Raw genomic sequence first — 14,016 nt, forward strand, 5'->3', positions numbered from 1 at the left:
ACGGTAGTAGAAGCAGTGAGACATGCCATCATGTATTTAAAGATATGCTGTTTTGCCAAGTAAGGGCATCCACTGACAAGGTGTTGGACAGTCTGTGTAAATTCATTGCAAAGTGGACATTTCATATTGATATTTTGTTTAAGAATCACATTTTGGCGATTGTGAGTCGGAAGTGACTGGTCCTGAGCAGCAAAAAGGAAGTCCCCAGTTTCACATTTAAGACCAGCCGACTTCATCCAGGCGAAGGAGTCGGTTAGATTGCTATTCTGTTCCACACACTGCATGTACACACGGTGCAATGGTTTCTCAGAAAGTTTCTCCACAAAAGACCGACTCTGGGCAGACTTGGTAAAGAAAGTCACCTGGTTTAGAACCATCGCTGTACTGCCCAGCGGTACATTGCCATCAACAAAATCAACCTCAAATTTCAGATTCTGTACAACAACCTTGGCACGCTTAAAATAGCTGTGGAATTCCTTGCTTTCATCATGAGTCTTGACATGCAACGCCAGAGGATCAGCCGATAAATATATATGTACAAAAGTACACAATGGCAGAGGGTGGTGGGCTCTGTTATCAGACCTGTATCCCATGTCTGTAAGATGCCGCTAAAGGTTATACGTGTTCATTATCCAATGCCTGTGAGATACCATTAAAGGGAATAGGTTACCTGTATTTCATGGCTGTAAGAACCCACTCAAGATAAATACGTGTCTTCTATCCAATGACTGTAATATGCCACTTAAAGGAATAGGTTACTTGTATTTCATGTTACTAAAGGCAATTCATGCCCTTTATGCAATGCCTGTAAGCTGCCACAAGAGGAAATACGTGTCCATTATCCAATGCCTGTAAGCTGCCACAAGAGGAAATACGTGTCCATTATCCAATGCCCTTAAGACACTATAAAGGGAATAGGTTACCAGTATTCAAGTTTGTAAAAAGCCTTTAAAGATAATACGTGTCCTTTATCCAGTGCCTGTAAGATGCCACTAAAGGGAATAGGTTACCTGTATCCAATGTCTGTAAAAACCAAGCAAAGGGAATGTGTGTCCATTATCCTCTGCCCGTAAAATAGCATTAAAGGGAATAGGTTACCAGTATTTCAAGTTTGAGAGAACCCACTAAAGATAAAGTCCTTTATCCAATGACTGCAAGATCCACTGAAGATACTACGTGTCCTTTATCCAATGACTGCAAGATCCCACGGAAGGGAATATGTTACCTGTGACTGTTTCCTGTGAGATCTGACCAAAGGAAATATGTGTGCTATACCCATGTGTGTACACTCTCACGAAAGAAATGCTCGTCCATTATCCCCTGCTTGTAAGATCCCAGTGAAGGGAATAGGTTTTCAAGTTGGGCGTCTTGCTTCATCATAGGCGGATTCAGGTAGATTATCAATCTTGATTGATAAATCTAGACACCAGTTTCACTGTCGAGCACTGCTTCTCTGTACACAGGACATAATCTATCTGTCTAGCATTACTTTTCTGTCCAACTCACAAATTATCATTTACGTTGGAAACTGACAAATATGTTACCTACACAATAGACACGGAAAGATCATGCTTTGCAACCTATGCATGTCGTAAAATGTGACCAACGGGATCGGGTAATGCTCATGATATGCCTATAATCGTGTGCCAAGTGAGTAGATAGATGCTCATGATATGCCTGCAATCGTGTACCAAGTGAGTAGATAGATGCTCATGATATGCCTGCAATCGTGTGCCAAGTGAGTAGATAGATGCTCATGATATGCCTGCAATCGTGTGCCAAGTGAGTAGATAGATGCTCATGATATGCCTGTAATCGTGTGCCAAGTGAGTAGATAGATGCTCATGATATGCCTGCAATCGTGTGCCAAGTGAGTAGATAGATGCTCATGATATGCCTGCAATCGTGTGCCAAGTGAGTAGATAGATGCTCATGATATGCCTGCAATCGTGTGCCAAGTGAGTAGATAGATGCTCATGATATGCCTGCAATCGTGTGCAATGAGTGTGCCATGATATGCCTGCAAGTGAGTAGATAGATGCTCATGATATGCCTGCAATCGTGTGCAAGTGAGTAGATAGATGCTAGATGCCTGCAATCGTGTGCCAAGTGAGTAGATAGATGCATGATATGCCTGCAATGTGCCAAGTGAGTGATGCTCATGATATGCCTGCAATCGTGTGAAGTGAGTAGATAGATGCTCATGATGCCTGCAATCGTGTGCCAAGTGAGTAGATAGATGCTCATGATATGCCTGCAATCGTGTGCCAAGTGAGTAGATAGATGTAGATAGATGTGAGTAGATAGATATGCCTGCAATCGTGTGCCAAGTGAGTAGATAGATGCTCATGATATGCCTGCAATCGTGTGCCAAGTGAGTAGATAGATGCTCATGATATGCCTGCAATCGTGTGCCAAGTGAGTAGATAGATGCTCATGATATGCCTGCAATCGTGTGCCAAGTGAGTAGATAGATGCTCATGATATGCCTGCAATCGTGTGCCAAGTGAGTAGATAGATGCTCATGATATGCCTGCAATCGTGTGCCAAGTGAGTAGATAGATGCTCATGATATGCCTGCAATCGTGTGCCAAGTGAGTAGATAGATGCTCATGATATGCCTGCAATCGTGTGCCAAGTGTGAGTAGATAGATGCTCATGATATGCCTGCAATCGTGTGCCAAGTGAGTAGATAGATGCTCATGATATGCCTGCAATCGTGTGCCAAGTGAGTAGATAGATGCTCATGATATGCCTGCAATCGTGTGCCAGTAGTGATGCCTGCAATCGTCGTGTGCCAAGTGAGTAGATAGATAGATGCTCAAGTGAGTAGATATGCATGCAATCGTGTGCCAAGTGAGTAGATAGATGCTCATGATATGCCTGATCGTGTGCCAAGTGAGTAGATAGATGCTCATGATATGCCTGCAATCGTGTGCCAAGTGAGTAGATAGATGCTCATGATATGCCTGCAATCGTGTGCCAAGTGAGTAGATAGATGCTCATGATATGCCTGCAATCGTGTGCCAAGTGAGTAGATAGATGCTCATGATATGCCTGCAATCGTGTGCCAAGTGAGTAGATAGATGCTCATGATATGCCTGCAATCGTGTGCCAAGTGAGTCGTGTGATAGATGCTCATGATATGCCTGCAATCGTGTGCCAAGTGAGTAGATAGATGCTCATGATATGCCTGCAATCGTGTGCCAAGTGAGTAGATAGATGCTCATGATATGCCTGCAATCGTGTGCCAAGTGAGTAGATAGATGCTCATGATATGCCTGTAATCGTGTGCCAAGTGAGTAGATAGATGCTCATGATATGCCTGTAATCGTGTGCCAAGTTAGTAGATAGATGCTCATGATATCAATCACTAGATTGTATGGTTCATACTAGATTATTTACAGACCCCCATCATATAGCTAGAATACTGTTTTAGTGCGTCGTTAAGCAACACACAAACAAACAAGTTAAGCGTGCTTAATATATTTTACACCCTTGGGTTCAGTCAGGGTATTTTAGATTAGTACAGTAGATTTGAATCTTAAGTAAATTTATAAATATAGTGCCTTTGAGTGCCTCTTTATTCGGCTCTGTAGAATTTGTGCATGTTTTCTCCATGAAAATACAAATCTAGATGGGCCAGCGAGCTTAAATTTTAAGTTTTCATAAAAAAAAAAAAATTAAATTTTATTTCCTGAGCATATATTCATGATAATTGTAAGTTAAATTTTGTTATATACACTAAACGCCAAAAGGAACGTTTCCCTCCTTCCTTATTGACGGAGGTACCTATCTTCAGCTGGCGTTATCATGCGTGGACCTCCACTTCGTGGTCTGTCTACGGTGACCCCAGTCTGTCTGTAGCGCTGAATAGGTCTTATAACTGTGATACGGTGGCACCCGAGGGCGTTGGCAACAGCATGGTATGTCGACCCCATCTGCACCATCCCAATGACTCTTTCTCTCTCTTCAATCGTGGCATATTTCTCGTACTTGTGTGTCATATCATGCATTCCAGTCTCTCTTTATACCCTTTAGAATCAATCTGCACGTGAAATTGATACAAATACTGCTTGAATATTGCTACGTTTTGGCGATTGATATTGCTATATGTAAACAGAAAATGTTACTTTGCAAGCAAAAATATTAACAAGGATAATTTTAGATGTTCCTAAACACTTTTCCACAATATCAAAGACACGGTTGACTTATTTTAACTAATGCAAATAAGCAGAAACTGTTTTAAAAGACTGAAATCATAGGAATGATTCTTTTACAATTTTACACACTCTACTACGGTTGTTTCTTGTTTAAATAGTTGAAAAATGGTGACTGTAAATGTGTTATCTTTGTCTCAAAGCTGAATTTATTTCAACCTTTCTTTTGGACATCTAAATCACTGTTATTGGTTCATTTCGGCATGGTCGAAAATAGGACAATTTACCTCTTCTGAAAAAGATGCATTTCACTTAAACATGAATGCATTTGAGAATATTTTTTGCGTGATTTGCATAAAGCTGTGTTGTTAAGCATCCTTGTAAACTAATACCTTCTAACATATCTTCGCTAGTTTATAAGTAATTCATAAAGGTAGGAGGGTAACGTTTATTTTGGCGTTTATAGTGTATAATACTGGTATGCAAATTGAAAACGGCACATTGGGTATTTAGGCAGAACTTTGCTGAACTATTGTGGTATGATTAAATGACCATGCGAATTTGACAACAGCATCCCAAGTTATTTGGGTTATGGTGATGTATTTTAACACCAATGCGCAGCATGTCTGAGAAAGCTCTGAGACATTTCTTGAAAGGAAATACATTATATGCATTTCCATTGCAACAACACAAGAAAAGGTCTTTAGGGGCAAGGCACATCATACAAATATGACGATTGGACGATTGCCTATCAAATCCCCTGCCCCTAAACAAAATGAATCAACACTTTTATGCAACGTTGAGGGTTGGATTTCATTAGGTTGCAGCTATGCCTCGCCTGACAATATTTTTTTCTGATTGGTTACTCGTTTGTCTGTTTCTGATTGGATAATAATGTACTTTCATCTCTGATTGGGCAAGTGGTAGGCACTGATCTGTGACTGGCTAATCCACTGTCACCGTAATATTTTGAGACGGCTGAGAGGAAGTTTTCTTCAGATGGTAGGTCAGAGCCATGTAAGAGTTAAATGTTTGTTTGATAAAGTCTTTAAAAAAAGATACGCACAGGCCAAATATAAGGAAATGTGGTAAACGTAATTACCGAACGGACGCTTTAATCACCAGGCTACTCCACCGCCCCTAGTATATTCAGGAATCATCTCGCTTGGCAAGAGGTACCACTATACCAACACACAACACAATACCTGAGTGGCCTGAGTGAATAAACGAGTTTATTAATCAGTCACAGAATGAATTGTGACGGATAAATTGTACACTCTTCAAAAGAGAGAAACGTATATGCCAAAACTGAAGAAATGTATTAAACGTATGTAAGTGTACATAAGTCAATTAAGCTTGAACATAGATGAAGGAATCCCCGACACACCGATGAACATATGTATTGTGGTCATTGTCAGCATTAATTTAGTTCGCTCGCTGCACATGTGTGGACACAATGGGGCGTTCAGGTCAGTACCTGGTGACACCACCCCTTGCAGCCGTCACTGCTCGACACCGACTTGGAAGAGACTGCACAAGTCCCCAGATTTTTGCTTGGGGAATTTTTCGCAGTGTCTGAGGACGATGGTGACGTTTACGGACTCGTCGGTCAAGTTCGTCCTATAGATGCTGGATCGGGTTCAGATGAGGCGATAGGGAATGCCAGGTAAGGACATTGACGTTTACATTGGCGAGATGGGCACGAACTGTGTGAGGTCGAGCGCTGTCGTGTTGAAACAGCTCCCTCTGACGGTTAAAAGTGGGAAGAGGTGAGGTCGCAGGATTTGGTGGATGTAGCTATATGCTGTAAAACTGCCTTGAACCACCAACAGCTCTGATCTAACCGTGTAGGGTTCCCCACACCATGACGCTTTCTGCACCAAATCTGTCGACCTGTCGAACGCAGTTCGGCGCAAAGCGTTAGTGTCGATGTCGATAGACACGTTGTCTCCCATCCCGTCATTGCATGAGGACACGCGATTCATCGCAGAAACAAACGCGTCGCCAGTTCCCCAGGTCCCATGCCTGTATCCTGTTGCACCATTTGGCACGTCGTTGTTGGTGCCATTGTGTTAGGACAGGTCGTAACTTTTGGTCGATATGCTCGAATTCCCACTTCTCTCAGACGATTTCTGATGGTTTGGTCGGAAATTATTCGAAGACCAGGCACAATGTCCTGCAGTGTCCGTTGCTCAAGCAAATCGGTAAAACACCTGGATGAATCGGTCCTGAGCAGGAGTGGTCACTCTTGGTCTTCCACTTCTGGGACGATCTTGGTTCGAATTGAAGCGGGTCTTTTATAGTCGATGTTTCTACTCATGTTTCCGACACATTGCACGTGTATTACGTGGAAAACGTTTTCTGCATGTACTTTTCATGTATCGTTTCCTTTTTGCATGACAAACGCTTACAAACACATTTTGGGATGCTTTTGCGCGCAATACACAACCACCACGACATGAATACCGAGATTTAAACATAGGAGTTGTCTTATTCACGATCGAAATGAACTGCTGAAAACGCCTGTTCGTTTCGTTTTTATCAACAGCATGAACATCGATCTGCGCGATTGGGAACCGATGACGTGTATCAACCAAGTCAGCAAGCCTGACCACCCGATCCCGTTAGTCGCCTCTTACGACAAGCATGGGTTACTGACTGACTGACTGACTGAGTTTGGTTTTACGCCGCTTTTAGCAATATTCCAGCAATATCATGGCGGGGGACACCAGAAATGGGCTTAACACATTGTGCCCATGTGGGGAATCGAACCCGGGTCTTCGGCGTGACGAGCCAACGCTTTAACCACTAGGCTACCCCACCGCCCCTATGGGTTACTGAAGATCAATATTCTAACCCGGACCTTCACGGGTACACGAGGTAAAGAAATAAGATAAAGGTGTTCACGTCACATGTCAGCCGATGCATGTTGCCTCCAGTTCAGACGCTACCATTAACAATATATGTGGATACATGGCTTGATTGTCTCAAGAGTTATGATTTTTGTGATTCTTTTTGAAAATTTGAGTCAATGATTTTTTTAATAGAGCATTGTGTGTTGGTGTAGTTAAGCGTACTGTTCGGGAACCATTAAGATTCGGGTTAGAATCGGTCTTGAGTAACCCATGCTTGTCGTAAGAACAAACCAGGTTCTGGATAGCAACGTAAAACATGGTAGAGAGAAGGCTATACTAATTGGTTTCAATGAAGCCAAACTTCATACTCATACACTCGCATACCCGGGATGATTCGGGTTTAGAATTGGTCTTCGGCAACCGATGATTGTCGTAAGAGGCGACTAACGGGATTGGGTGGTCAGACCCACTGACTTGGTTGACACATGTCATCGTATTCCAATTAATGCCCATGCTGTTGATCACTGGATTGTTTGGTCCAGACACGATTATACTGATAGTTTTGGGCATGCACAAAACTACACTGCGAACGCTATTACGCAGGTCATAAGTTATAGATACGATGTGCATCGGTCCCGCATCGGTCGAGTGCGGTACCAGTATGCTATGTCTTCGTGGGGATAAGCGGTTCATACGCGGTGATAAGCTGATCTCCCGGCACCAGCTATGAGCCGCGTATATTGGACGTATACAAAGCGTACTTGCAGCGCAGATACAACGCACGCTGAACGAACTCCTAGCGAATGCCAACGTATTGCACGAATCGGTACCGTTTGTCCTGCGATCGGACAACGCAGTGTACATATTTGTAACTTATGACAAACGCACAGATAGCATACTAGCGGTGTTTGCCCTTAAAGCCCAGGGCCCAGATTTTCGAAGCTCTCTTAGCGCTAAGTTAGTCGTAAGTGTCATACATTAACATTATCTTACGACTATCTTAGCGCTAAGAGAGCTTCGAAAATCTAGGCCCAGAACCATAAAAGTTGTGGGTCCTGATCAGAATGTGTAGTCCCTATATTTTAGCTGCAATATACGTTATCTGCAGCTCGGTAGTTTCCACAGTCGACTTCTCATGGAAGAACTGTTCCATTGACGTATCGCAGGGGTCTGCACACCGCCATATATCGTCTACTATTGTAAATGAACTGAAAGCGATACCTTGTCAGTGTATGCAGTTTGCAATGCATTCGGATAATTTGTTCGAGGTTAAAAAATCATATGTCAGTAATCTAAATTGCCTCTTCGAAAATGATACTTGTTTCACTTACAGATAACAGCTGCTGATCGAGATAAAAACTGGAAATTCATATATGATATTTTATGAAAAATAGTACTCTTATTTGTTGGGGATGGAAAAGCTGTCGGCCATAAGGATGTACAGAAAACATAAGCTGCGGATCCGAGTGGTTTTCAGTCGGCGTCGGGCCTAAGGACGGACGTACTTGCAATTGCCGGACATACAGGGTACACCCGAGAATTGGAACAAATATTATGGCTCGGGCGGTCAATGATGACAAAAGGGTGATGTTCACGCTGTGGAATCTGCACTGGTAATGAAAAAAGCGGGAAGCAGCGGCCTTTAAAATAAATCGGGAATACGCTCGGAATACGTTTGGCATTCGTAAGACGTACGTCAGGCGGTCGGCACAAGTTGGGTGCGTCGGGAATACGCTCGACATGCGCACTACATATACAGCCATTTGCAGCAAGAAACATAGTGTTATGTAAATCATAGTTTACGCACCTCATACGCAATGGATGCGCTGATTTCGTTATTTATACGCTCGATGTGCGTCACACATTAAAGTCCAAGCAATCGATTTTTTTCGCAATTCTGAGCGTAGTCACTGAGTCAGCGGTTCACATGCCACAACCTGAAATGAATACTCCAACATAAATTCACAGTTTGAATTATTGGATTTTCAGCTGCTACTGGTAGTACTTTTCACAGCTGTCGGTTGAACGAGCCAGTGATCAAATTAATCATATATACAATCTGTATGGGAATATCAACACATGTATTTAGCTAGTGATACAGGAACAGTTGTGGTCTTACCCCAGCATCAGCACAGTGATGAAGAGGAGGCCGGCAAGGATGACGAAGATGAGGCCGGGGAAAAAGGAGAGTGACGCCTTGTAGATTAGAGCCACAACACCGAAAACTGACGACGACGACAGTGCCCCTGTAACGTCACAAATAAAGGTAATACTTAAGTTGAAATTCTCATGTTGTTTCGTGTGGTTTGAGAGTTATCACTCATACCGACTCTTGTGTAATATATACTCAGCAGCAAAAACCCCAAAATAAAAGTCAGTACGAATTCAAAATTAGATAGGCACTGTAATCAAATCATTACAGAAATGGACATAATAAGCTGATCAAAAACATTTTTGTGTACAATATCCTGACACATCAATAGATAACTCAGCACAATTCGAAGACATTACGTGAACGTTTGCAGTCCATTCAGACTCTTGACTTTAGTATCTAGTGTGACCACCACGAGCGGCAATAACTCCAGCACCTGGAAGGAATGTCTTTGCTCAGGTAAAGTTGGAGATGTTGTCAAAAATATGCAATCAAAATAATAATGAGTTAACAGTAATCCGTTTCTGCAAGGAAAATTCCAAACTGACGTTTCTTTTGCTGCTTAGTATATAGCTGTGGATAAGTAATGGTTATATTGTATTTGAGAGGCAGTTTTCTACAAAAACACCCCGAATTGTCCAAACAAGCCATTGTCCTACTGCTTTTAAAATCGAGGTTTTCGCCGCTTCCAATAGTCATGCTGCCTTTTCAAGCCGACATCAATCATGTTCCTATGAGGTGAGGTGAAATTGGGTTTTACGTCGTGCTTGAGAATATTTCGCTCATATGACGACGTGCATGCGTGTGTATGTGTATGTGCGGCTGCTTGTACTAGCCCAGACTTAAGCTGGTTTTATAGTGCTAGCCCACTGAGATACCATGCCGCAGTGAAGCATGAATACCCCACTCAGACACGTTATACTGACTCCGAGCCGACCAGTCCTTTACCCATTAATGCCGAGCGCCAGGCAGGGACCAACAAGTACCATATTTTAACGTCTTTTGGTATGACGCGGTCGGGGATCGAACCCGCGACCTTCCGCTCTCCGGGCGGACGCTCTAACCACTACACCACGGAGGCGGTCCATGGTAAACGAGTGTCCGATACTGGTTTTGAATTGATTATATTTCTAGGACATTCTACCAAAGATGATAGCATGCCCAGGTAACTGACGTCTAAATTCTGTTGAAAGCTGCTTTCGGAACCTTTGTGTGAGAGAGCTTGTAGCTACATTTTACCAGCAGTGTTATAGTGACTGGTTCAGAACGGACATTGTCCGATACACATTTCATTCCAAAATGCCATCTACCATGCAACTAAGACATGTGTAACTTGATTGCAATTATTTATTTGATGCTAATATCCACTCCTTATCGTCATCACCACTGCATTGTATATTGACACAGCCAACCTGTGCCACTCATTCATTACTGTTATTTATATTATGGCATATATAACCTTAAATGGTTATCACGTTTGGCCGTGTATGTCGTCACATCAATAATTCCAAGGCAGTGCACCACCGTCTCTGACATCTATACATTTAGGGGTCCGGTATTCCGGCTGTCTGTGTAAGGACGACCGCGAGCTGTGAGTACCTAGAGGAACGCCCTGAGGTTTAGCTGGAGCTCTTCTCACTTTATCTGTGTTGATACTTGTCGTAAGAGGCGACTAACGGGATCGGGTAGTCACGCTCGCTGACTTGATAGCACATGTCATCGTTTCTAAATTGTGTAGATTGAGGCTCATGGTACTCATCACTGGATTGTCTAGCCAAGACTCGATTAATTACAGACCGCCGCCATATAGCTGGAATCGAACCCGGGTCTTGGGCGTGACGGGCAAACGCTTTAACCACTAGGCTATCCCACCGTCCCTTTGCACGCTAGAAAATACCGTTGACTCATATATATTGTCAGATTTTTGACATCATAGCATTGTGAGTCATGTAATTGACGACGTCAGGGCATCGTACACAATCTAATTTCACTCTGATCTCACACAAGCAATATATCCGGTGGAACACAGTTATGGATGATAAATATTTTGACCATGCAAGTGTCTGATCAAAACCGATTAGACTACAAACTTTGATTTGACTCACTCACTCTGATTAAAATACACTCCCAGGAAACTCAACTCTGGTACAACATCCATGTAATGGTTCCCAATTGCAAGAGATACCTCAGTTTTGAAGCAATATTCCGTCGTGTGATAATCATACCTGTTAATTTGGAATGGGAATTTTTAAATTGATTTCCATTTTGAACACCAAACATTAATTTACTTTAATTGGCTCTGTAACAAACTGAAAATCGTCTCCAGAATGAAACATTATCTGCAAACATCATTTGCTAACTGATCGACATTAACAGGTAGGTCGATGAAAACGTCCTTGATCAAGATATCAAACAAAACTGGGCTAAATACACTTCCTTGTGGAGTACCTTTATCTGTGATGTGCATACCAAAAATACGTACCTGGATGACCATTTCACGAGGAATAATTGAAACAATCTAAACATGTTACCTTTCATTCCAAGATTTTGCAATTTAAATAGTAAACACTGTAGCCAAATCATATCGAATGCCTTTTCAATATCAAGAAATACGCACAACATATACCCAACATATATGCTGATCAGTGCATGGACGACATTTTCGAAGCCCTGTTTGAATTCTGGACAAAACCTTGATTTTCTCAGGAAGATACGTCAAGCAGTTCGTAACAATTCTTTCCATACCTTTACAAATTAGACGTAAGTCTAATTGGCCTATACGTTGCTGGTAGAGAGGGTTCTCTACCTGGCTTTAGCACAGGTATGATTGTCCCTCTAAGCATTTCGAACAGATTCAGCGCTTATTCAAAAGCTCGCGAGAACGTCAAAAGCATAAGGATAATCTTTCGAAATCCCCGATTCCACTGGGCTTTGGGGACTAAGGCTGGATGTTTATTTGCAGATGACATTCCGCTATTTCAAAAATCTGTTTAGTGATATTTCCATTGAAGAGTCCCTGGTATGGTGATCTACCCTCAGTTGTTGGCGATCTATAGCCTACTTTTATATTGTGTTGTCCTCTATAGTAAAAATGTTTTAGATTTAATTGCTAGTTTTACATTTATATCTGTGATGTTCTAGTTGTTTTACTGTCCTTTGTTGACAGGATTTTATAATCTATCAATACTTATTATTAATCTATAACTTGGTTTAGTCACGATATGGCTGAAATATTGCCAAAGTGACTTTAAATTTTAACTCACTCACTCACTCACTCCATTGGAGATACCAACATCGATGAGTTCGTAGACATGCCAGATTCAACCATAGGCAGGACTGTCTTCAGTTTCGACATCCACACGGCAGGGACATGCTCTAAGCGCATACAACATGATGGACATTATTACCCAGGATAACCCAAGCTGCCTGTGAGGCGCTGGAAGGTTGATAGTCATATCACTTATCCCACCAGGTACCCATTTTCTGCTGGTGAATAGAGGCAATTTTGAGCTAACTCATTTATCTTACCTCACACATAAATGTCGCTTTCTGATTGGCTGAGCGCTCTTCTATTATTTTCAATGTACCCCGCTTACAAGCGAGTAACATTTCAATGTACCCCGCTGTCAATGGTAACTCATTTGGTACTTCGTGGTAGTAATTCTTTATCTCGAATAACATTGAATCACGTATGATGTACGGAAATTACCGATGTTTTGCGAATGCAAATGGCTAGAAGGGAGATAACTCTAAATCTGTTTTTCTTGTCAGCAAAATCTAGCGATGACTACAAAAGATTTGTACCCGTGCTTCAAACAATTCAAAATTAACATTAAGGTGTTCGGTAAGATAAATACGTTGTTCACTGGTCCCGAGGGTACATCAACCCATGGGCCCCGAGGTGACCAGTGAACAACTTATAATACCTAAGGTGAGACCACATGTGTGCTTTCTTGTGTTACCTGGATGATTACAGTATGATACAGACACATGGCAATACCAATTCACACTCTGCGTGGGATTCAATTCTACACCAGTCAAGTTTTTTATACGGTTAAATATATCAATGTCTGGCAACTCCATTAGCATGCGTGTGTTTGTAGAGGCGTGAGACTTTGCCAAGCGTGCCATATTGAAATGGTAGTTGCAACGACTCATTGTTATCCCAATAATAAGGGAGCAGTTATATTAACTGTCTCTCTCAGTCGAAAGGATATTCTGTACAGCGAACAGATGGCAACCAATACACCCCATTGTCCAACACAACAATAAAACTAAACAGCAATTGATGACAAATCCAATATACATGCATTTGATACGTGGAAGCTCTTCAATACGTCTCTTGTAGGTAAGGTCTTGAGAGATGGATTATGTAGGGATTACACCTCCTGCATACTGGGTATAATGACATGTTTCGTCTGTGGTGACTTGAGTGAGTTTAGTTTTACGCCGCATTAGCAATATTCCAGCAATATCATGGCAGGGGACACCAGAAATGGAGTTCACACATTGTACCCATGTGGGGAATCGAACCCGGGTCTTCGGCGTGACGAGCGAACGTTTTAACCACTAGGCTACCCCACCGCCCTGTGGTGACTTGAAAGAAGTTATTTGTTATTAGTGCTTTACGAAGCAAGGCGTCATGTTTTGCCCAAACCGAAAGACGATTGTATGGCCACCAGAAAACCCATATTGAGAATCGAACGCTTTAATCACGAGGCTACCCAACCGAACAGCTCGATTTAAGGGAAACTGTGCTACACAAGATACTGAAATGCCTGAAATGTACCCAACTGAACTATACCCTGTTTCAGTCTGTGGCAGCTTAACGAACATATGTGCATCTGTT

The sequence above is a fragment of the Haliotis rubra genome, unplaced genomic scaffold (assembly GCF_003918875.1).
Source record: "Haliotis rubra isolate DU_JTF1 unplaced genomic scaffold, ASM391887v1 Scf310, whole genome shotgun sequence".
NCBI lineage: Eukaryota > Metazoa > Mollusca > Gastropoda > Lepetellida > Haliotidae > Haliotis > Haliotis rubra.